The sequence below is a fragment of the Dromiciops gliroides genome, chromosome 5, assembly GCF_019393635.1.
Source record: "Dromiciops gliroides isolate mDroGli1 chromosome 5, mDroGli1.pri, whole genome shotgun sequence".
In the NCBI taxonomy this organism is placed as follows: Eukaryota; Metazoa; Chordata; class Mammalia; order Microbiotheria; family Microbiotheriidae; genus Dromiciops; species Dromiciops gliroides.
The window spans coordinates 212,171,499-212,186,957 of NC_057865.1; the positions used below are offsets into that span (position 1 = coordinate 212,171,499).

Genomic DNA, 15,459 nt, shown 5'->3' on the forward strand with positions numbered 1-15,459 from the left:
CCAGTCAATCAGAGCCAAAACCCAGCAGTCACGAATCAGATAGAGTATTCTAAGGTCACACGCAAGATTGGTCCATATGCATGTGTGCATATGTTTATGTGTGTATGCTACTGAGATTAAGTGGTATTTTTATTTGTTTCCCATTGCACATATATATGTTTTTTTAAACTTCTGCTCTAGGCATCAGGGAGCCCAGCTAGCATTTAGTCTGGATTGGAATGGCAAGCTAGTTAGTAAGGATGGAGCTAGCAATGATGAAAAGACATTGCAACATCTTGTTACTCCATCCCCAGGACCCACATTTCTGTATAATAGTTGGTACTGTCTTCCCCTCTAGAAGAGATTTCCATTTATTAAGGAGAGCAGGCACAGAATATCCCTAGGCTGTCCTCTTTCTGGATCAACCTAAAAATCCTACAGGCTTCCCTTTCTTTCTCTATTGGCTAGGGGTTAGATTATCTTGGATAACTTTGGGGCCTGAATCTTGCTTATGCAGGGTGTTCCTGTTGACTGGTGGAAAGATCAGAATAACAGTCCACTTTGAATCCCATCGTCCTCTTGATACTCCCCACTGTGTATTCTGGGACATATTCTTCAATAGAATGAACCTCTAGGAATCCAAAGGGAGCGACTGGGTGTGGTTCCTCCTTGATCCCACTGCAACTTGGAGGGTAGAAGAACAATTTTGCTTTTCTTTTTTAGAAAAACTGTATCATGTTAGCTTCCATTTGATTTCTGCTTGGTAGCACTGGTTATAATTAAAAGCTGACTTTTCCTAAAATAATAATTATAATTACATTCATAATCCCTTAAAATTAGAATTGGGCAAGTAGAAGCTAATAATTCCACAAGACACCAAGAAACAATTAAAATCAAAAGTACAAAAAAAATTGAAGAAAATGTGATGTTTTATTGGAAAAACAGTTGACCTGAAAAATAGATCCAGGACAAAAAAGAAAGAATTATTGAACTACCTGAAAACCATGAATAAAATAAAACCTAGCCATCATATTAAAATAAATTATTAAGGAAAACTGTTGTGACATCCTCAAAGGGGTAAAACAGAAATTGAAAATACTTCACTGACCACTTCCTGAGAGGTCCCAAAATGAAAATTCCCAGAATTATTATAAACTAATTCCACAGAGCCATAGTCAGAGTCAGATATGATTTAGAAAGCTTCTACATTAGATGATCAGAAGACATGGAATATGATATCCCAGAGGGCAAAGGAACTAGAATCAGCAAAAGTGAGTATAATTCTTTCGGGGAAAAATGGATATTTCATGAAATAGAGGAATTCCAAGCATTCCTGATGAAAAGACCAGAGATGAATTGCAAATCTGACTTTAAAATGCAAGTCTCAAGAGAACCATAAAAAGGTAAACAGGAAAGATAAATCATAAGAAATTCAACATTAAACAGTTTACCTTCTTACATGGGAAGATCATACTTATAACATCTAAGAACTTTCGCATTGCTGGACAATTAGGTATGTAAATGGACAGAAGGAATGGTGACTATTTGGGGATGATATGTAAAAAAGTAGAATTAAGGTGTAAGAAAGGAATCTGCTGGCAGAAGGAGAAAGGAAGAGCTAGAATGAGGTAAATTATCTCACATAAAAGGGGCACTAAAAAGCTTTTGCAGTGGAGGGGAAGATGGGGGAGGTGTGGAGCACTTGAACCTCACTCTCATTGGAATTGGCTCAAAAAGGGAATAACACAGACTCAATTAGGTATAAAACTATATCTTACCCTATAGAAAAATAGGAGGGGAAGTAGTTAATAGAAGAGGGGGTCCTGATAGAAGGGAAGGTGTCAGGTGTATTGGGGGAGGTGTTAGTCAGAAGTAAAACAGTTTTGTTTTTTTTTGTTTGGGTTTTTTTAGTGAGGCAATTGGGGTTAAGTGACTTGCCCAGGGTCACACAGCTAGTAAATGTTAAGTGCCTGAAGACAGATTTGAACTCAGGTCCTCCTGACTCCAGGGCCAGTGCCCTATCCACTGCGCCACCTAGCTGCCCCAGAAGTAAAACAGTTTTGAGGAAGGGCTGATTGAAAGGGAGGGGAAGAGGGAGAGAGAGATTTGGGGGAAATAGGATGGAAGAAATACATGGTAATCATAAATGTGAAAAACATTTTATAGCAAGTTTTTCTGATAAAGACCTCATTGCTTAAATATATAGACCTGAGTCAAATTTATAAGAAGGTAAGCCATTTCCCAATTGATAAATGGTCAAAGGACATGAACAGGCAGTTTTCAGATGAAGATATCAAAGCTATCCATACTTATATGAAAAAATGGTCTAAATCACTATTGAATAGAGAAATGAAAATTAAAACAACTGTAAAGTCTTACCCCACACTTATCAGATTGGCCAATATGGCAGAATAGGAAAATGACCAATGTTGAAGATGATGTTGAAAAATTGAGACACTAATGCAGTGTTGATGGCGTTGTAAACTGATTTAACCATTCTGGAGAACACTTTGGAATTGTGGGCCCTTTGAACCAGCAATACCACTACTAGGTCTGTATCACGGAGAGATAAAAACAAAATGAAAAAGCACCTATATGTACAAATAATATTCATAGCAGCTGTTGGTGGTGGCAAAGAACTGGAAATTGAGGGGATGCTCATCAACTGAGAAATGGCTGGCTGAATAAGTTGTGATATATGATTATGATGGAATACTGTGCTATTATAAGAAATGATGGGCAGTATGCTCTCAGAAGAACCTGGAAAATGAAGAGAGCAGAACAAGGAGAACACTGTACACAATAACAGCAGGATGTATGATATAACCTTATGATGATCAACTGTGAATGACTTGGTAATTCTCAATAATTCCAAAGGACTCATGATGAAAAATATTATCTACCTCTAGATAAAGAACTTATGGTGTCTGAAAGAATATTTAAGTATACTTTTAGGGAGAGGAGCCAAGATGGTGGAGGAAAGGCTGTGATTCCTGTAAGCTCCCAATAAACAATCCACTCACTCCAAAATAATGCCATTAAACAAGCCTGGAGCAGTCTAACTCACATAAGAACAGAGTGAGACTATTTTCCAGCGAAAGATGGCAACTGGGATCACCTGCTGATTGGGCTGAGAGAAGAGCTCAGTATGTGGTCCAGAAGCAGCCAGGAAAAGACAGCACCTCCAGCTCCTTGGAGTCTATGGCGCAAATCGGCTTCTTCTGAGGCTCAGCTAGCAGAACAGTGAGGGGGGTTTGTTGGTTGGCCAGGGTGAAGTGGCTGCAATCTTTGCTGGAGTTGAGGTGAAGTGCCCTGGTTCTGAACCAGTGGGCTGACTTGAGTGGTGGCAGCCCAGTGGGAGAGGGGCACAGGCACGTCAAGCTTCTGACCATAGAGAATTGGATTTCAATCAGACATCTGCTTCTGGGTAGAGATGAGCAAGCAGAGAAAGCACCGCACTATAGAAAGCTTTATTTGGGGAAGAGTAGACCAAAAGACACCCTCAAAAGAAGATAATAACAAAGTCAAAGCTCCAGCATACAAAGCTTCCAAGAAAAATATGAACTGGTTTCAGGCCAATGGAAGCACTAAAAAGGGACTTTGAAGAGAAAGTAGGAAAGATAGAAGGGAGATGTAGAGCGATGTAGGAAAGAATGGCTTAAAGAGAAATAAGAGCAATGTAGGACAGTCATGAGAAAAAAGTCAACAGCTTAAAAAGCCAAATGGAAAAGGAGATACAAAACCTCTCAGAAAAAATAATTGTCTAAGAATCAGGATTGAACAAATGGAAGCTAGTGATTTTATGAGAAACAAAGACATGGAAAATCAAATCCAAATGAATAAAAAATAGAGGGCAATATGAAATATTTCCTTAGAAAACAGCTGACCTGGGAAATAGATCCAGGAGAGATAATTTGAAAATCATTGGACTACCTGAAAACCATGACCAAAATAAGAGATTAGACAGCATCTTCCAGGAGATTGTCAAGGAAAATTTCCCTGATATTCTAGAAGCAGAAGGCAAAATAGAAATTGAAAGAATCCACTGATCACCTCCTGAAAGAGATCCCAAAAGGAAAACCTCCAGGAATTAAAATTCCTTCCAGGAAGCCAAATTCCAGAGCTCCCAGGTCAAGGAGAAAATATTGCAAGTAGCTAGAAAAAAGGAATTCAAATACTGTGGAACTACAGTAAGTATAGCACAAAACCTCCAGCATCTATATTAAAGTACCAGAGGGCATTGAATATTGATATTCCAGAGGGCAAAGGAACTGGGTCTATAGACAAAAATCACCTACCCAGCAAAACTGTGTATAATTTTTCAGAGGAAAAAATGGGACTTCAAGAAAAAGAGGACTTTCAGGCATGTGTGATGAAAAGACCTAAATTGAATAGAAAAATTGACTTTCAAATACAAGACCCTAGAGAAGCATAAAAAGGTAAACAGGAAAAAGAAATCACAAGGGATATTAAAAGATTAAACTGTTTACATTCCTACATGGGAAGAGAATACTTCTAACTCAAGATCTTTCTCAATATTAGGGCAGTTGAAAGGAATACACTTAGAAGACACAGGTCTAGACTGAATATGAAGGGATGATATCTATAAAGCATTTATTTTTAGTTTATCCTATTTTTGTGGGGCTGGCAGGGTGGGGTGGCTTATGTCTGGGGCCATATCAGGCCTGGGTCTAGGGCTGGTTCTTTGTCTACTGTGTCACCTAGCTGACACATGATGACATATTTCAAATAAAGTTAAAGGGCAAGAAGAATGCACTGGAAGAAAAGGAAATGGAGAGGTAAGCTGGGGAAAAGTACCTCACATAAAAGAAACAAGAAAAAACTTATGGAGTGAAGGGGAAGATGGGGAAGGAGCAGGGGAGTGAACGAACCTTACTCTCATCAGAATTGGCTCAAAGAGGGAATAACACACACACTCAAGTGGGTATAGTAATATCTTGTGCCCTCAGGGAAAGTGGGAGGGGAAGAAGAAGGGGGGGGAGAAGCTAAGGAAGGAAGGGTAGATTCGGGGAGGGGGCAGTAAAAAGCAAAACACTTGAGGAGGGATAGGGTGAAGGAAGATAGAAAATAGAGTAAATATCAAGGGTAGGGAATAAGATGGAAGGTAATACAGTTAGTAAAAGTAACTGAAAGAAATGATGAGCAGGATGATATCAGAAGGACATACAAAAATGCAAACCATCAAGAGATGAAGAACTGATGAAGTATAATTTTATTTGTTAGTTCCTCTTTCTAAAGTTATTTTTGTCTATTTTCTTTCACAATCTGACTAATGAGAAAATGTTTTGCATATCTGCATATGTGTGACATATTAAATTGCTGGATTTCATAGGGAGGGTTGACGAGGGAGGGAGGAAGAAAATTTAGAACACAAAGTTTTAAAAAAATCAACGTGAAAAATAATGATTAAAAAAAAAAGAAAAGTAATGATAAGCAGGAGTTCAGAAAAACTTACATGAACTGATGGTGACTGAGCAGAGCAGAACCAGGAGAATATTGTACACAGTAACAGCAACATTGTGTGATGAACAATGGTGAGAGACTTGGCTCTTCTTACCAATGCAATAGTCCAAAACAATTTCAAAGAACTTCATGATAGAAAATGTTCTCAACATTCAGAAAAAAGAACTGTGGTTTATGAATGCAGATGAACCATACTGTTTCTACTTTAGGGCTGGTTTTTCTTTTCCCTTCTTTTCTGAGGTTTTTCCCTTGTGCTCTGATTCTTCTTTCACAACATGACTAACACAGAAATATGTTTTAATGTGATTGCACGTATATAACCTATAAAAGATTGCTTTCTGTCTTGCGGAGGAGGGAGGGAAGGTAGGGTGGGAGAAAAATTTGGAACTAAAATTCCTATGAAAACAAATGTTGAAAACTATCCTTATATGTAACTGGAAAATAATAAAATACTTTTATCTCAAAAAAAGCAGTCTACTTTAAAAAATGTTATGTTTTTGTTTGTTTTCACTTGTTCTTTTTTTCATGATATGAAAATATGTTTTGCATGACTGCACATGTATAACTTATATGAAAACTCATACCTTCTCAAAGGGGGGGAAGGAAAGTAGAAAAGAATTTAAAACTCAATATTTAAAAAAATAAATGTTCAAAAATATTTTTAAATGTATTTAGGAAAAATACAAAATCATAAAAAAGGAAACATTTGGTTAACACTATTCCAACGACTATACAAAACAGACATATATATGTAAATGTAAAAAAAAAGGAACATATTACAACAAGGAAAAAAAAAGCTAAAATTACCAAGGATCTCAGGAGGAAGAAAACTCAAAAACCTTGAGTATAAGCAGATCAAGTGATAGGGAAAATATTAATAGCAAAAGGAATTATAGCTTACAGAGCTAGTAAAAGGGGTTAGGCATTTATGAATAAATACTTGAAAACAAAGAAAAATTAGTCAAAACTTACTAATATTATGTCGTTTGAGAAGATGGAACTACACTGGGGTGTTCCTTGAGTGGTTTAAAAGTACAATTAGAGCAGAATTTTTTGCCTGAATAGAAGTAATTGGCAGAATACTAAAATTTGAATCTGAGATAGCAAATCACATCAAAGAAAGAAAAATAACTCTGAAAATGAAACTACTCAAACGTGAAAAAAAATACAGAAGTAAAGCAAAAAAGAAATAGTTATTTAAAGAAAATATGGGAGGCAGCTAGATGGCACAGTGGATAAAGCATCGGCCCCTGGATTCTCCTGAATCCTGACCTGACTTCAAATCCAGCCTCAGAAACTTGATACCTACTAGCTGTGTGACCCAGGGCAAGTCACTTAACCCTCATTGCCCTGACCCACCCCCCAAAATATATGTTCTGCACTCAAGAAAAACATTCATCTTGAAGATAGAGTGCATAGAGCGAACCAGAATAAAGATCTTCAAATACAAAGGAAAGGAAATTCAAATATTAAAAAGACCATTCATCACCAACTAGAAAACACAAGATGAAATGGAATGATATATTCCAAAGAGCAATGGAGCTCAGAATATAGCTTAGGATTACTTATCCTGGAAATATTAGCTTAAACATAAATGAAAAAAGACAGACACTCAATAAGAGAGGTCTTGAAAACATTCTTAGAAAGAAAACCTGAAGAGATTATTTGCTTCTTGAACATCCTACACAACAGAAATGCAGAAGTGAAAAAATGCAGTTGGCCAGGAACACCGACTGCAGAGAGACAAGAAACTTCTTTTTAAATGCACACAGGATGAGATAAAGGCATAATTTAATGACATCAAGGTAGACATGAGACATTATTGCCAAAACCATGCCTATGGGTGAATCAAAGTTTTTGTGGAACATTATAATTCGGAAAGTGCATGGAAGGAGTGAGGGGAAGAGGATGACAAAGGCAAGTTTGTGATGTATCTAGGTCAAACTGAGAGGTAGCAACAAGGGGAATAAGTTTATCCCTGTTATCTGTGAAGAAGAGAAGAATCTTCTTTGATGTAGGTGAGGAGGAGGTAGGAAGTATTGAAAAGAAGGGGGAAATAAGGGAGACCTTGTTTTAATGGTGGGAGTAGGTTCTACTGATGAATGCTTCTATGGGTAAAGTGAGATATCCTATGAAAGAAGTTGGGGACTTTCTATGGGGTGTTTTCTGTGTGGATTTGAAAACAATGAATAATTAACTATATTGATTACCAAGACATCCAAAGCCATATGTGATCAAACATTATCCCCTTGTTACCAATACCAGAAAACGAAATTATTTCATTGAAAAATCATCTTTTGACTTAGGTGCAGGTGTTGCTAAAAATGTGAACTTGGTATTCAAGAAGAATCTGACACAGTTGAACTTCACCATCAATAGTAGAAATAAGAAATAAGCCTTACAGGAATTCATGGAAAAAAAAAAACAGTGAAGATAGTTTGAAATTTTCAGATTTCTCTCCAAAGACTGGAAGTTGACTGGCAGCTTGTATATCTCCTATATGGGAGCTGATTTTAATGTGAAAAGTGGCTTAGGTTTGAATATAACCTTATTTCCTTCTCTTTTTAGAGATAGAAAAAAAGTTCTATCTTCAAACACACCCCTTAAGCAAAATACTTAGTTTTAAGTCAGAGAAACATAGATAAAAATCTGAAGACACTAAGTCCTGTCATATGCTTTAATATTGGGTCTCCAGTGAAAACTGTTACAGATTAGTCTTTTTCCAATAAGCAAATGACTGAAAGAATATAAATGAATCAATAGATATACAGGTTGGGGCTGATGAAATGCAAGAGGAAGCTATTGAAAAAGAAGTTCTCTATGGAATGGATCTCTAAGAAAGGGAAAAGGAAGGAAACTGGTGATAACTATGATGATATAAAAAAAGAAATCAATAAAATCTTATTTAAAAAAAAAATCTCATTGTGCCACTGAAACAACTATGAGGCAGAGTTGCCAAAAAGAACAAGACCAAGGAAGGAAGTCAACATTGCCCCCAAAACTACTTTGCTGAAGATTTTTTTTTCTCTTCAAAGTGATATTTTCTCATCTATCAATAACATTTTGTAATAGATTACCTACTTTGTTGGTTTTCATCAAGAATAAATAAAAAAATGAGGTTTGTAAAAACTGATGTAATTCATTACATTAATGGCTTTTAATTCTAATTGCAAGACCTTAGGGGAGCTACATACTAAAGAGAGTCATAAGAAGACCTGTTTCCAGGAATATACTGTCTTTGCTTCAATAAATCACCCTCAGATTAAATTTTAAAAATTAAACGAGGAAAATGTCACATGTAAAATCCCTCTAATTCTGCATTAAAATCTGAAAATCTACAGGTGCTGGGGGCAGCTGGATAGTGCAGTGGTTAAAGCACTGGCCCTGGATTCAGGAGTATCTGAGTTCAAATCCAGCCTCAGACACTTACTAGCTGTGTGACCCTGGGCAAGTCACTTAACCCCCATTGCCTCACAAAACAAAAACAAAAACAAAAACAAAAAAATCTACAGGTGCTTATGAGCCAAATAAAAATGAAAGGCAGGGGGCAGCTAGATGGCGCAGTGGTTAAAGCACCGGCCCTGGATTCAGGAGTACCTGAGTTCAAATCCGGCCTCAGACACTTAACACTTACTAGCTGTGTGACCCTGGGCAAGTCACTTAACCCCAATTGCCCCTCAAAAAAACAAAAAAAAAATGAAAGGCAGGATGGCATATGAATGTCATGGAATATGGATGCAGCAGCAAATCTTTCTCAATGTAAAAGGGGTACAGATATAAAGGAGTCAGTCAAACTTATAGAAATGGACTGCATTGATTAGGAAAACCTTGCTTTTATAAATCAATAAGGATGAGCAGAACATAGAGAAAAGACCAAAGGGAGAATGAATTAATGATAACTTCTGAGGCAGCTAGATGGTGTAGAGGATAGAATTCTGGACCTGAAGTCAAGAAGACCTAAATACAAATCTGGACTCAAGACACCAACTGTGTGACCTTGGGCAAATCACTTAACTTAAGTCTGGCTCATTTTTCTCTTTTTAAAAATGGGGGTGACAATAATAGCACTCACCTTCCAAGGTTTTTGTGAGAATAAAATGGGACAATATTTGTAAAGCACTTTGTAAAATTTAAAGCACTGTAGTGTTGTAGTACTAGTTGCTATAAAAAATGACAATCATAATAATTGTTGTCATTATATTTTGTAAGAATTATTTAATCAGATAAAAAATGAAGACTATGAAACCTATTTGGTAAATATCTCTCCACTGAATGAGCAAGAACAAAAATGTGCAAGATGAAGAAATATCAGTTGCTACAAAGAAACTTAATGGAAAAGAAAATATGACAGATAAAGTGAAAGAAAAAGCTTTTTTAAGAAGATGATTAAAGACAACACTATAAAATTTCCCTTACATTAACATGTTATAGAAAGAAGAAAATTTTATCACAGCACAACATACTGTTGTAAAATTACTATTCCTCTTCCTCCTCCTATTACCTCATATTTAAATAGTGCCTTCTGCATTACAAAATACTTTTCCTCACAACAGCTTTGGATAGTGAAAGTATTATCAATTTCATTTTACTTATGAGGAAATTTCTCCATCTCTGGAAAAGTGGAGCTTCATAAATATTTCACATGCTACTCCTAGATGATCACAGTAGTAATTCCACTTCTCTATTCTATTTGGCTTTAAAGCTAAGGACCATATTGGAAGTTTGCAAACAGTGACAAAGAGAATGAAATCCTGGAAAATAGCCTTGCATTCCACTTCTACGAATCACACATGGAGGTGTTAAGAATGACTGATTAAAAAGAATGGTCAATGTTTACAATTTTAGGGTATAGCTATCTTTAGATGAATAAGCTAAATGGCTTCTTCCTTCAACTGTTCCTTCTCTGTACTCCTGCTTTTTACCTCTTCAGTCTGGGTTTTTTTAGGTTCCCTGTATTTTACAGAAATCAACAAAATGTGGCTGTTTATCTAAGATAAGTTTTCAACTATATAAATTCCATTAAATCTGACAACACTTAATTGTACCATTTGATGAAAATGATAAAAAGGACTTATGCTTAGGACTGTTAGTTATACATAAATAAAAATAAACAAACACTTTTTTTTTTGTTTTTTTTTAGTGAGGCAATTGGGGTTAAGTGACTTGCCCAGGGTCACACAGCTAGTAAGTGTCAAGTGTCTGATGCCAGATTTGAACTCAGGTACTCCTGACTCCAGGGCCAGTGCTCTATCCACTGCCCCTAAACAAGTACTTTTTAAGTAACTTGGGAGATAAAAATATCTGATGAAATATACCAGGATAGAATAAAACAATCTCTAATAAAAAAGCAAAAATTATAGTAATATGCTCCTTGAGTTTACAAAACATTTACAAGGTATTGATGTTAGTGTTCAACAGAAACCTCTTGTAAGGAATTCTGTAACCAATAAATTGAAAAACAGAAGATGATACTTATCACCTGAGCTGGAAATGGATAGTTAACTAATATTGAGCATAAGATAAATGACAAGCAGTTTATAAATTTTTGAACTGTGATGAAAAAAATGGCAGTGGTCACCTAAAAACTGTACATGAACACTATTGGGTAACTCATTAAATAACTCTTAAGTGCAACTTGACCACTGCTTTAACAAGGTTACAGTTTAAACCACACCAATCATTTGGTTTGCAGAAGCTGGACATCAACATCAACCACTCTCTAGAACTAAAACCACATTGGGAAATAGTTGTGGGTAAGATTTACACAAGCTAGCAAGGGACTAAATTACTAAGGCAGTTACTTAACAGGTCAGAAGAGTATTGAATTATGAAAGAAATTAAAAGTTGAATCAAAATAATTACATATTAGGTCCTGAAACCCATCTTCCAATTTAATGTGAACTCTCAACTTGTTGAAAGTCTGCAAAAAAAAAAAAAAGGATCTAATTTATCTCACAAATTTCATAGTTATGGATTGATACAGATTTGGAGATTGACATCTTGAGAAAGCCTGGAAAATACTAAATTTTACTTTTAAAATTAAATTTTAAAAAAATTAACAAAAATTAATTTTCTCTCCCCCACCTCCTGTCCTTCAAAAATTAAGAAAAACAATTTTGTTTTCCTTTAACTTTTTCTAACAATGCAATAAAAACTATATTCAATAACGGAACTTTGAAGAACACAAAAATTAAATTAAACTAAATTTAAAATAGAAAATTAAATAACATAATCCTAAAGAATGGGTAAGTCAAAAAATAAATCATCAAAATAATCAACAACTCGATTAAAGAACAACAAGAAAATATATAAAAAATTTGAAAAGCCAAAATAGAAATCACGGAAATTAAAGAAGATACTAACAAAATTGAAAGTAAAGCATTTAATGAGATTACTGATAGACTTTGGTCTTAACTTACTGAAATTTCTTTTGGGAATTAAATCAAATCTATTATACCACATTTATATAATTTTTAGACTGTATTTTATTATTTCTTCTTTCAGATCAAGTTTGGTATTATAGTTTCACAAAACTTATATTTCAATTGTGTCACTACTAATGTTCTTTCCATTTATGTTGTTTTAATTGTCGAATGTATTGCTATACTGGCTCTGCTTACTTCATTTTGCATCAGTTCATCCATCTTTTCATAATTCTTTCTATTTGTCATATTCATTTCTTATAAAACAATAAAATATTGTATTCATGTGGACAAATTATTTAGCCAACTCTTAATTAGTGGGCACTATTTTCTTTCTAGTTATTTTATAACACATGAAAAGGGTTACTATAAATATTTTGTTAATGATCTTCTTGGAATATATAAATGACAGCAGAACCTCTGGGTTAAAGCTTATGGATATTTTAGTCACTTTGTTTTAGTCCAAATTGTTTTCTAAAATAGTTGCAGCAATTCACATATCCATCAACAATGAACTGGTATATTTATTTTCTGCAAGATGAACTATTCCCATCCCCTGCCATTTTTGTCACTTTATAGAATGTAAGGTTAAGTCTCAGGGTTATTTTTTATTTGTATTTCTCTTATTGATAATGATTTAGAACACACTTTAATATGGTTGTTAATACTTGGCAATTCTGCTTTTGCATACTTTATTTATAACTTCTGACCACACCTATTGGGAAGTGGCTTTTTTATCTTGGATATAGAATCCTTATCAGAGATATCTGATGCCAAGATTTTGCCTGGTTAATAATTTCCTTTCTTATCCTAGATGCATGGTTGTTACTTATTCAAAAATTCTTAAAACTTCATGTTGTAAAAATTATCTATTTTATCTTTTACAATCATCTCCTTTGTTTGGTTAAGAATTTGCTCCTTATCTTGAGGACAGAGTTCTCTTTTATTTTTAAAATCATATGATCATTAATAATCAGGCCATATATTCATTTTGAATTTATTATGGGATATGGCATAAGATATTGGTCTTAATTTGATTTCTTCCAGGCTGCTTTCTAGACTTTCCAGGAATACTTATGATATACAGAATTCTTTCCTAGGTAATTTGTTTTCAACTTGGTTAAACATTGGTTTATGGATTTTAATGATTTTTATTCTTCTTCCTCTAGTCTATTTTATTGATATTATTTTCTATTAGTTTTGATATTGGTGCTTTAAAAATTTTTAAGTAAAAATAAAATTACATTTAAAGTAGTTATGGGGGGCAGCTAAGTGGCACAGTAGATAAAGCACTGGCCCTGGATTCAGGAGGACCTGAGTTCAAAACCGGCCTCAGACACTTGACACTTATTAGCTGTGTGGGCAAGTCACTTAACCCTCATTGCCCACCCCCCCCCAAAAAAAAATAATAATAAAGTAGTTATGGAGAGTTCTGGAGGCAGAGCCAAGATGGTGGAATGAAACCAGGAAGTGGCCTGAGCTCTCCCAAATTTCCCTCAGAAACAACATTAAATTAAGCCTCTCAGATTCTGGAGCTGTAAAACCTGCAAAAAAACTGGAGTGAAACAATCTTCAGACTTAAGATAACCTAGAAGGTCTTTAGGAAAGGTCTGTTTCATCTGGGGAGCACAGCTCAGCAAAGATAGACAAAAAATTCATTGGAAACTATATAATCTCATCCTAAAGAATGAGTGGGTCAAACAACAAATCATAGAAACAATCAATAATTTCATCCAAGAAGAGAATGATAATAATGAGACAACATACCAAAATTTATGGGATGCAGCCAAAGTAGTTTTATGGGGAAAGTTTATATCTCTAAATGCCTACATAAAATAGAGAAAGAGGAGATCAATGAATTGGGCATGCAACTAAAAAAGCTACAGAAAGAACAAATTAAAAATCCCCAATTAAATACTAAATTGGAAATTCTAAAAATTAAAGGAGAGCTCTCAGCTCACAGATGGCAAGGGGGTTGGAACACCAGTCAGAAAGAGATTAAAGAAGTTCCTTTCTGGCACTGTGTGCAGTCCTCTGTGTTCCATCACCCTTATGTCAATCTGAGCTGCAGTCCTGGGTGACAGCTCCGGGACAATAGCAGTACTTCAGGAGGGGCGACTCTGGTTACACATGTGATTCTGCATCATAGTCCCAGGGAAGGGAGGTGGACTAGCAGGAACAGGGACCCTGTTCAAAGTTCCAGGATGGAAAAGAATGCTGGTTGTTGCTCATAGACCAGAGGACAAGTCAGAAGAGCAATGATCACACCTCTCATAGCACGTTGGAAGAACTAAAATTTATGGACTCTCAGAACTAGCTCTGAACACAGCTGCGCGCACATGCACACACACACACACACACACACACACACACACACAAACAAAAACAAAACAAAAAACAAAAACAAAAACAAAAACAAACAAAAAACCCCTGAAGCTTGAGACAGTGCCTCTGGAACAGAGCCCAACTTTAACAAAAAGTTAAAATCAAGAAAAAGTCTGGAAAATGAGCAAACATAAAAAAGAACACTGGGAACAAGGAAGATTAAAATACAAACTGAGAGGAAGTGCCTGATGGTGGTGGCCCAGGAGGATAGGTACTGAGTCTGGCTCCGCTCGAGCCATAAAACCTGAATGCCAGAATGGATAACCGTTTTGCTACAGCATTGGTAATTGCTTGTGTGCTCAGCCTCATTTCTACCATCTATATGGCAGCATCAATCGGCACAGATTTCTGGTATGAGTATCCAAGTCCACCAGAACCAGAAAATTCCAGTGATTCAAACAAAGTCAGTGATGAATTTTCTGACAGTGATTCTGATGAAAAGCCTTATAATGACTTACTTTTCCGGCATAATGGCACAGTGCGATTGTGGAGAAGATGTATCACTTTGCCCAACAAAAGCTCACCTTGGAATAGCTCTCCAGAAAAGACAGAATCATCTGCCTTGGTCACAGAATGTTACAGTTTTACCCTGTCAGAGCAGTTCATGGAAAAGTATGTTGAGCCTGGAAACCACAATACTGGGATTGATCTACTCCAGACCTATCTATCTTTGGTGCTGTCAATTACTTTTACCATGTTAGCCTAGGTTTGATGTGCTTTGGGGCTTTGATTGGACTTTGTGCTTGTGCCTGCTGGAGTCTGTATCCAACTATTGCCATAGGAGTCCTTCATTTCCTTGCAGGGGGAAGAGAAGGGAATATGCATTTATCTACCAACTATTATGTTCCATGAATTGTGCTAAGAACTTTACAAATATTGTTTCATTCCATCCTCACAACAATGCTGTGAGATTGGTGCTCTTATCACCATTTTACAGTTAAGGATACTAAGGCAAACAAATTAAGTGACTTGTCCAGGGTCACCCAGCTAGTAAGTGTTTTGGACTAGATTTGAACTCTAGGTACCCTCCCCATCCCCTTTCCAGTGTTCTTATACCTTATACCCCAACATATAACTCTTGATCCAATGACACTGGCCTCTTGGCTATTCCAGAAATAAGATATTCCCTTTCTTGGTTCCAGACATTTTAACTGTCTGCCCTCCATGGTTGAAATGTTCTTCCTCCTCA

General features: G+C 35.9%; 1 protein-coding gene and 1 pseudogene across 3 annotated transcripts in view; one reads left to right on the forward strand and one right to left on the reverse strand.

The window, feature by feature from the left end:
* The window catches only part of CCDC91 (coiled-coil domain containing 91), a 427,400-nt gene that overhangs the window by 173,484 nt on the left and 238,457 nt on the right, over positions 1 to 15,459 (reverse strand). The window lies entirely within an intron of this gene.
* LOC122727962 lies at positions 14,500 to 15,122 on the forward strand (annotated as a pseudogene).